Raw genomic sequence first — 8,524 nt, forward strand, 5'->3', positions numbered from 1 at the left:
ACACACACACACACACACTCTCTCTCTCTCTCTCTCTCTCTCTCTCTCTCTCTCTCTCTCTCTCTCTCTCTCTCTCTCTCTCTCTCTCTCTCTCTCTCTCTCTCTCTCTCTCTCTCTCTCTCTCTCTGTGTTTGTGTGTGTCTTCAACTATTTTCCTTCTTTTTTTATTCCTTTTCTCTCACTCTCTCTCTCTATCTCTCTCTCTCTCTCTCCTCTCTCTCCTCTCTCTCTCTCTCTCTCTCTCTCTCTCTCTCTCTCTCTCTCTCTCTCTCTCTCTCTCTCTCTCTCTCTCTCTCTCTAATTCCTTGTTCCTTCTCCTATCTCATCCCTCTCCTCTCTCTCTCTCTCTCTCTCTCTCTCTCTCTCTCTCTCTCTCTCTCTCTCTCTCTCTCTCTCTCTCTCTCTCTCTCTCTCTCTTCCTTCACCATCATTTCCTCTTCCTCCTCCTCCACCTCCACCACCACCACTGCTGCCACCTCCACAATGCCCACATCCTCTTTACTATGAATATTACCTCCACTTAACCACCACCACCACCACCACCACCGTCAGCACCATTACCCATTACACCCTAGCGTTATCTAATCACATACACCATCACTCGTATACCATCACCATCACCACCACCATCACCACCCGACCCATCACTACCGCCATTACAACCATCACCAATACTGTTATAAGCTTTCATTTGTCTGTCTGTCAATTGTGTGTATCCGTTTCCGATCGATCACTATATCATCATCACTATCTACATCATTATAGGACTTCATTATCATCATCATCATCATCATCCGCGAAAACCCGTTATTATCCCAATTTTGTTTTCGTTATGTCATTATTTTCCTCATTATTTTCCATTTGAAGTCGGTTACTGTTTCAATATTCAAGATTTTCACATCGTCATTGTATATTATCATTGTATTTCATCATTTTAGGACCTTAATCGCATCTCCATCTGTGAAAACCCATTACAAATCCCCATCATTTTTTTTTTGTATTTCATTAATATCTTCATTATCTTTCTTTTGAGGTCGTTTACTATGCCAATATTCAGCTTCTCCACATCGTCATTGTATATTATCATTGTATTTCATTATTTTAGGACCTCAAAATAATTACAATCCCTATCTTTTTTCGCTCTCTTTCAATATTATCTACATTATCTACCATTCAAGGTCGGCTACTAGTGCAATATTCAGCTTCTCCACATCGTCATTGTATTTCATTATTGTATTTCATCATTTTAGGACCTCAATCCCATCACAATTTTTTTTTCGCTATCTTTCATTAGTATCTACACTATCTTCTATTCATGGTCGGGTGCCATTGCAATATTTAGCCTTCCCACATCGTCATTGTATTTCATCATTGTATTTCATCATCGCCGCCTCGCTGTCTGTCTGTCACTCCACAGCGTCACTCAGCGGCTTGCATTCTCTACGGTTACATCATACATCATCATTCCACACATTCTGGGTGCGTCAAAGTATTCCACAGTATACCATGTTATATTGCTTCACGCCACTTCTCTACTGCTGCAACTACATTATACCACCACACTCAACCACATCTCATAACACCACACCACACCACACCACACGGCTGCCTTCATAATTATCACACGAAGCCACTACAATTGCTTTATACCATGCACCATACCACACAATACCATACCATACTATACCACTTCACATCACCTTAGCAATACCACACCAAGCCATACCATATCACATCACTCACCATACCACACCATACTTTTCCCACCAACCACCCAAACCACACACCACATCACATTACACCGCTTCACTCTCTCTCACACATGACACATCACACCAAATTACATCACGAGACACAATTACCAACACCACCATCACCACCACCACCGCCATCACCACCACCATCGGAACTACGTAGTAAAAGCCGCATTTTCTGACCCCGAACAAGTAGTGGCAATTGCTGTATGCGTTCACCCATTAACCGTATTCGTATCGGCTTTCCATGCCTCCGATGTGCTAATGGTCAGGCACAAATTTGATCATGCACCCCAAAATATTCATGTAGGTGCGTGCGTGTGTGTGTGTGTGTGTGTAGGGGGGGGAAGGGGAGGGAAGGAAACTGTGTGTGTGTGTGTGTGTGTGTGTGGGAGGAGGACCGAGTCGTTGTGTGTGTGTGTGTGTGTGTGTGTGTGTGTGTGTGTGTGTGTGTGTGTGTGTGTGTGTGTGTGTGTTTAGGGGTGGATAGGTGGATGGAGTTGTTTGCTTTAATTAGCCAGTCAGTCCATCAGTCAGTCAGTCAGTTAGTTTGTCAATCACTCAGTCTGCGTGTGTGTGTGTGTGTGTGTGTGTGTGTGATAAGGTAATAACGCACAAAAGAAACGATGAGAGAGAGAGAGAGAGAGAGAGAGAGAGAGAGAGAGAGAGAGAGAGAGAGAGAGAGAGAGAGAGAGAGAGAGAGAGAGAGAGAGAGAGACTAGTTATATATATACACACACACACACACACACACAAGCAAGAACATTTATTAATAATATACGTAAAAAACAAACAAAATAAGAAAACATACCGGCAAACATAGAAAAAACTGAAAAAGATGAAAAAAAACACGGACAGAGTTAATAATAGCTGGAAAGAAAAAAAAATGACGTGACTATAAAAAAAGAAGTAAAAATAATTAATAAATAAACAGCTGGGGGAAAATAATGTATGAAAAAAACTATAATTCCTCAAAAAAACATATTTAAAAGAGGAGGGCGATAGATTTAAAACGACTAATAATAATAATAATAATAATAATAATAATAATAATAATAATAATAATAATAATAATAATAATAACAACAACAACAACAACTCGGGACAAAGTAAATAACTATAATGTAATAGAAAAAATAATAATAACTGAAAAAAAACAAAGAAGGAAGAAAATGTAAAAAAAAAGCTAAATAGTAACAATAACAACAACAACAATAACACTAATACTAATAACACTAATAATAATAATAATGAGAACAATAATAATAATAATAAATAAATAAAAAGAATACGGTGCAGAAATAGGACCAACTTTTGTACGGCCGGTAATTGCATGTAACGTAACCATTTCGAACCCAAAGTTACGTTCGCCATAACAATAACGAAACAGAGTATGGGAGCATATGGCGGACGCTGAGAGTGGAGGAGGTGGAGGAGGAGGAGGAGGAGGAAGATGCGCAGGAAGAGGATGAGGAGGAGGAGGACGAGGAGTGTGTAGAGAAGGGGTAGAGGGAGTGTTAGGTGGATTTTTAGGAGTAGGAAGAGAAAAGGAGGAGGAGGAATGATAATAACAAGAGGAGGAGTAAGAGAAAGAGGAAGAGGAGAAGGAAGAAGAGGAGGAGGAGGAAGAGGAGGGTGTATAGAAAGGGTAGAAGTAATGTTAGTAAGAGGTTTAGGAGGAGGAAGAAGGGAAAGAACAGGAGTGTCTAAAAGGAGGAGGAGGAGGAAGAAGAGGAAGGGAAGGAGGTTGAGGAGGATGATGGTGTGTAGATATAGTAGAGGGAGTGTTTGGACGAGACTTAGGAAGAGGGAGAGGGATAAAAAAGGAAAGCCAGAAAGAAGAGGAGGAAAAGGAGGAGGAGGAGGAAAGGAGAAGAATAACAAAACAAGGAGGAGGAATGATAATGATAACAAGAGAAGATGCAGAAGAAAAAGAAGAAGAAGAAGAAGAAGAAGAAGAAGAAGAAGAAGAAGAAAGAAAAGGAGGAAACAACAAATGAAGTCTAAGAATGTGGAGTACTTAATAGGATAGAACCATGGAGAAGGAGGAGGAGGAGGAGGAGGAGGAGGAGGAGGAGGAGGAGAAGGAGAAGGAAATGAAGAGTTAGTTGTCATTCCTTCTTCTGCCCTTCCTCTTTCCCTTCTTCTTCCCTTCTTCATTCCTCCTCCTCCTCCTCCTCCTCCTCTTCTTTTTCGCGGCGTCATCAGATGTGCAGTTGTTGGTCGTCTCGTGTCTCAATATTACCCCCAACAGTACACACACACACACACACACACACACACACACACACACACACACACACACACACACACACGACTGATCCTTCTTTTTGTTTCTTTCCTCATTTTCTCCTCCCTCTACAATGCATCATGGAAAATTTTGGGTCTTCAACCTTCCTTTTTTTTTCTTTGCGAGGGAAGGAAGGCGGTGAAGGGGAGGGGGTATTGGGGGAGGGTCGTGGAGGGGGTAGGTAAGTAATAGGTAAATTCGGTTTCCTCCACTCTCCCCTCTCCCCTCTTTCCCTTCAGTAGCCTCCCTTTTTTTGTGTATAACTTTTGTGGAAACTTTTTACCACCCTCACTTTGAACATGCACTCCTCCTCTCCCCCCCTGGCTGGTTACCTTGAGGAGCTTTCGGTGACAGGTGGTGTTGGTGGTGGTGGCCGTGGTGGTGAGGACAGTGGTAGTAGTGGTGGTGGTGGTGATGTCCTTTCTTCCTCCTTCCTTTTTCACTCTCCACTTTTTTCTCTTTCTTCTTGCCTGTCTCTGTCGGTCTTCCCTTTTTTTTTGTCTACACTTATTCCCTCTTTTTCTTTCTTTCCTGCCTCGCCTGCCTCCCGGTGTGTGTCAGGTCCAGGTAAGGCCCAGCGAGGAGCGCCCCGCGGCTCACCACCAGCTGCAGGTGTCGTGTGCCGGCGTGTGCGGGGCAGTTACGGCCAACCCCATGCCATATTTGCACTCACACACACCTGCTCTTAGCCTCGACACACACATACACACACATACACTCACACTCTCACACCCACAAGAGCACAGGTACACAGGCACTCACTCCCCCGTCTCACTCTCGCACACATACTTGCACAGTCATGTCACAGGCTCAGGCACACACGCCCGGGGTGAGGCTGGGCCGAGGGTTCACGTCAATTATTATCTCCACGGGTCAGTCAAACAAACACTGGTGGCCACTTTAACGCAGTGTGTCGATGTGTCGCGCGTGTTCGAGTCTCTTCCACGGGATACACTCACTACACCCACAGTCGCGACACCCTAGCCCGACGAGTGTGCCGGCGGGTACCAGGGGAGCCTTGAAGCGGGTGGGTGCGTGAGGGCGGGGCCCCGAAATGCGTGAGGTAAGGTGGTGCAGCCCGGCAGACACTGGGTGGGGGGGTGGTGGTGGTGGTGCCAGGGCGGTGCGGCACTGCTCCTCCCTCTTCGCCTGCTCGAGGATTACTGAGGTCCCGGGCCCCCGTCGACCTACGTGCCTGAGGCGGCCGCTCGCGCAGGCTCCCCTGCAAATATAATTGTGTGGATATGTCACTCTTAGCTGATTTATAATAGTTGGTGTGGTCGTGATGGTGGTTGACATTATTGCCGAACAGACCACGGAAAGGCACGCGCGCCGGCAGGGAGGCTGGGGCGGGACGAGGAGAAGGGCCGAGGAGTAGGGAGGGGTGTAGGGGGAGGGAGGGAGAGAGGAAGGGAGGAAGACAAGCAATCAAGGTGTGGTCTCAAGATTGCCTCGGACAGCATCTTGTGTATTGTCCTTCTGGTATTGTCTCTTGCTTCCATGTTGCTGCTGCTTCCGTTATTTTTATTATTATTATTATTATTATTATTATTATTATTATTATTATTATTATTATTGGTAATGGTATTGGGGTCGTGAGTTAGCCGCCTGCCTCGCTTTTGTACGTGCATAATGGTTCCTCTCCTCCGCCTCTTTAGCACATGGACGACTCGTGGCTGTGTCCTGGTGTCCCGGGGCAGCGAGGGAATGCCGGGCGGCCACTTGGTGCGTCCCGCCGTGCCGCGCCTGGCGATGAGTGTGTGGTGGATTTGCTTCTTGCAGGCTCTTGGGGGGCTGCTGAATGAGTGGCAATTGGCGGCGATCAAAGTTCAATTATTGTGAGTAAACCCAATTATGGGGTCACTCTGAACTGCCGGGTCCTGTGCCTCGGCTTAAGTTGATATATTTCTCCGGTGCTCGCTCGCGCTGCCCCGCCGTCTGGGCAGCCACGTCGCCTGTCTGGTGTGGGTGGCACCATCGAGATGAACCAATTTGCAGCTTATTCAGGGTAGGCCAGAGGGGAGGCTGGATTGTTGGGTCTGGACTAGCTGGCAGGGCTGTGTTGGACTAGGCTTGACTGGGCTGGGCTTTCAGGGTCCGGTAGAGCCTCTGAACACCGTGCATGCCAGTCTTCTTTTTTTTCTTCCTCTCCTTCGAATGTTTTTGAATGCGAAATCGTATTGTAAAGCTAGGTTTGTTGTTGAAAGGTAGATTGGTAGATTATTATTGTTTTTATTATTATTATTATTAGTAGTAGTAGTATTTTATCATTATTGTTATTATTGTTATTGTTAGAGATCTCGTTAATCTTCGTTGTTTGTTGTCCTCGTCGTTATCATCATCGTCATCATTGGTGTTAGTGTTGTTCTATGGTAGTGGGAGTGGCAGTGTTATAGTTGTTCTTCTTGTTCTTGCCGCCGCCGCCGTCGTTGTTTTAGAGTTAATCATTCACGGGTTGACCGCGTCCCTGCCCCAAGTTACGGGGAAGTTTGGCGGAAGTGAAAGATAAACAACTAAGGAGATGAACCCAAACTTACGTAGACTTCCCTCCGTTTCTTTTCGGACACAAATAAGAAAAACAAATCACGAGTAAAACAAGGCAAGTCTATATAACTGATTGATTTCTTCCACGCTCCAAAAACTTTTCCCCATTACATTTATTCTGGAAGGTAAACAACAAGAAAGACAAACACCAAACGAGAGAAAAAATAATCACCAGAAAAAAAGAAGATAGTCGATACTGGAAAACAAATAAACGAGAAAGATAAAATAAAGATAGATAAACAACAGATTTATAAACAAGAGAAAGGTAAGCAGAAAGTAAACAGCAAACGAGAACAAAAACAATCACCAGAATAAGAAGAAAAAAAATCGATGCTGGAAAACCGATAAGCAAGAGAAAGATAAAATAAAGATAGATAAACAACATATATATAAACAAGAGAGAGATAAGCAGCAAGATAAACAGCAAACGAGATCAAGCCAAACCCTAACTTTCCTTCTCCCCATTTGGCAGACACCACCAATAAAAAAATCAAAATAAAATAATAACGCTAGCCAAGTCTAATAATAACAGGTTGATCGCCACACCCCAAGTAACTTTACCCCATCAAGTCTATTATCTCCCCAATAGTTGTTCAAGAAGTACGGTGTTGCTCCCCACGAGACTGACTTTCTTTGTAAATTGTTGAGATGGAAAGACCCACACCAATCACTCGAGTGGACCAATGAGTGAAGCTTACTTAATCCTGCAGGAGACGAGGAACACGTCCATCAGAAGGCGAGTGTTGTGGGGGTAGTGGGTGCGTAGAGATAGAAAGGGTTTAGCCCTCTCAGTGGTTATGACAGCTTGGGGATGTAAAAGATATACAACAAATAGGAACAAAAAGTGTGCTGAATCCCTGGCTTCATTCACTTCTTGAGGGAGACACAGACATGAGATTAAAATACTAGACAAACCGATGCTAACTAACTGGATGGGCCGCGTTTAAACCCTTCTTGAGTCAGCACGTATAAACACTGACCAACCTCTTCTGTTAGTCATGGATGTTGCTTACGTACCTCGCTCTTCAGGACACGAACCACACCAACTGTGAAGCAGGAAAGAGAGAGAGGGGTAAAGGAGGAGAGGATCTGACGGCAAGGTGACAAGAACTGGGAAATAAAAAAGGCATGAAAGACCACTAACCACCTTTTTTCAAGCCATCGATAAAGCTACTAAAGAAGAACCCAGCGCAAAAGGAGGCCTACTCTTCATAAGGCAAGGCAGAGAGATAGGCCGCGGGAGGGAGAGGACACGAAAGGTTTCAGGGTCGAGTTAATCCCCGCCGCCAATAGCCGCCGTCTGATAATGTGGCACGATTGGCTGCCACAACACCGACTGCCGCGCCGCCGACACCCCGACCCACCCACTCCCCGCCACCCGACCGACTCCCCCTTTTTTAATCAAAGGTATAGCAAGAGGAGAAAGTGGGTTAGTGGAGAAGGTACAGGCGAGGGAGAAGGAAAGAGAGTAAGAGAGTTTAGTTGTTTGGTTCGGTGAGTGAGTAGTCTCAGCCCACCCCTATCCCTTGCTACCCGACCCACCATTACCCCGGCTATCCTCCTCCCTCCTCCTCCTATCCGAATCACCCCCACCCTTGCTATCCAACACCTCCCCCCACAATCCAAACCGACCTACCCTTGCTATTCGATCCACCTCTGCCCTTGCTATACGACTCACCCTGACTCTCCGATCCACCACCCCGACACCCCTACCCTTGCTCTCCGATCCACCCCTTCGCTATCCTACCCCCCCTCCCCCAACCATCCCATACCCCCTTCCCCCCACATCCTCTGCTATTTGATCCTCTCTACCTCCCCCGCCGTCCCCGCCGCCGCCGCCGTCCCTCGTCACGCCTAAATTCATGTGAGTCGTTTCGGTGATTTTATGTTATTCTCGTGTTGGTTGTTACGTTATTATTTTGGTGGGCGGAAGTAG

General features: G+C 45.6%; 1 protein-coding gene across 1 annotated transcript in view; it reads right to left on the reverse strand.

Moving 5' to 3' along the window:
• Nucleotides 1-5,241, reverse strand: part of LOC126998613 (mucin-2-like) — a 115,468-nt gene extending 110,227 nt beyond the window's left edge. The window contains exon 1 of the mRNA XM_050860529.1: nucleotides 4,377-5,241. The gene's annotated coding sequence lies outside the window, so the exon portion shown is untranslated. The remainder of the gene's footprint in view (nucleotides 1-4,376) is intronic.
• Between the last annotated feature and the right edge of the window lie 3,283 nt (nucleotides 5,242-8,524).

The sequence above is a fragment of the Eriocheir sinensis genome, chromosome 14, assembly GCF_024679095.1.
Source record: "Eriocheir sinensis breed Jianghai 21 chromosome 14, ASM2467909v1, whole genome shotgun sequence".
In the NCBI taxonomy this organism is placed as follows: Eukaryota; Metazoa; Arthropoda; class Malacostraca; order Decapoda; family Varunidae; genus Eriocheir; species Eriocheir sinensis.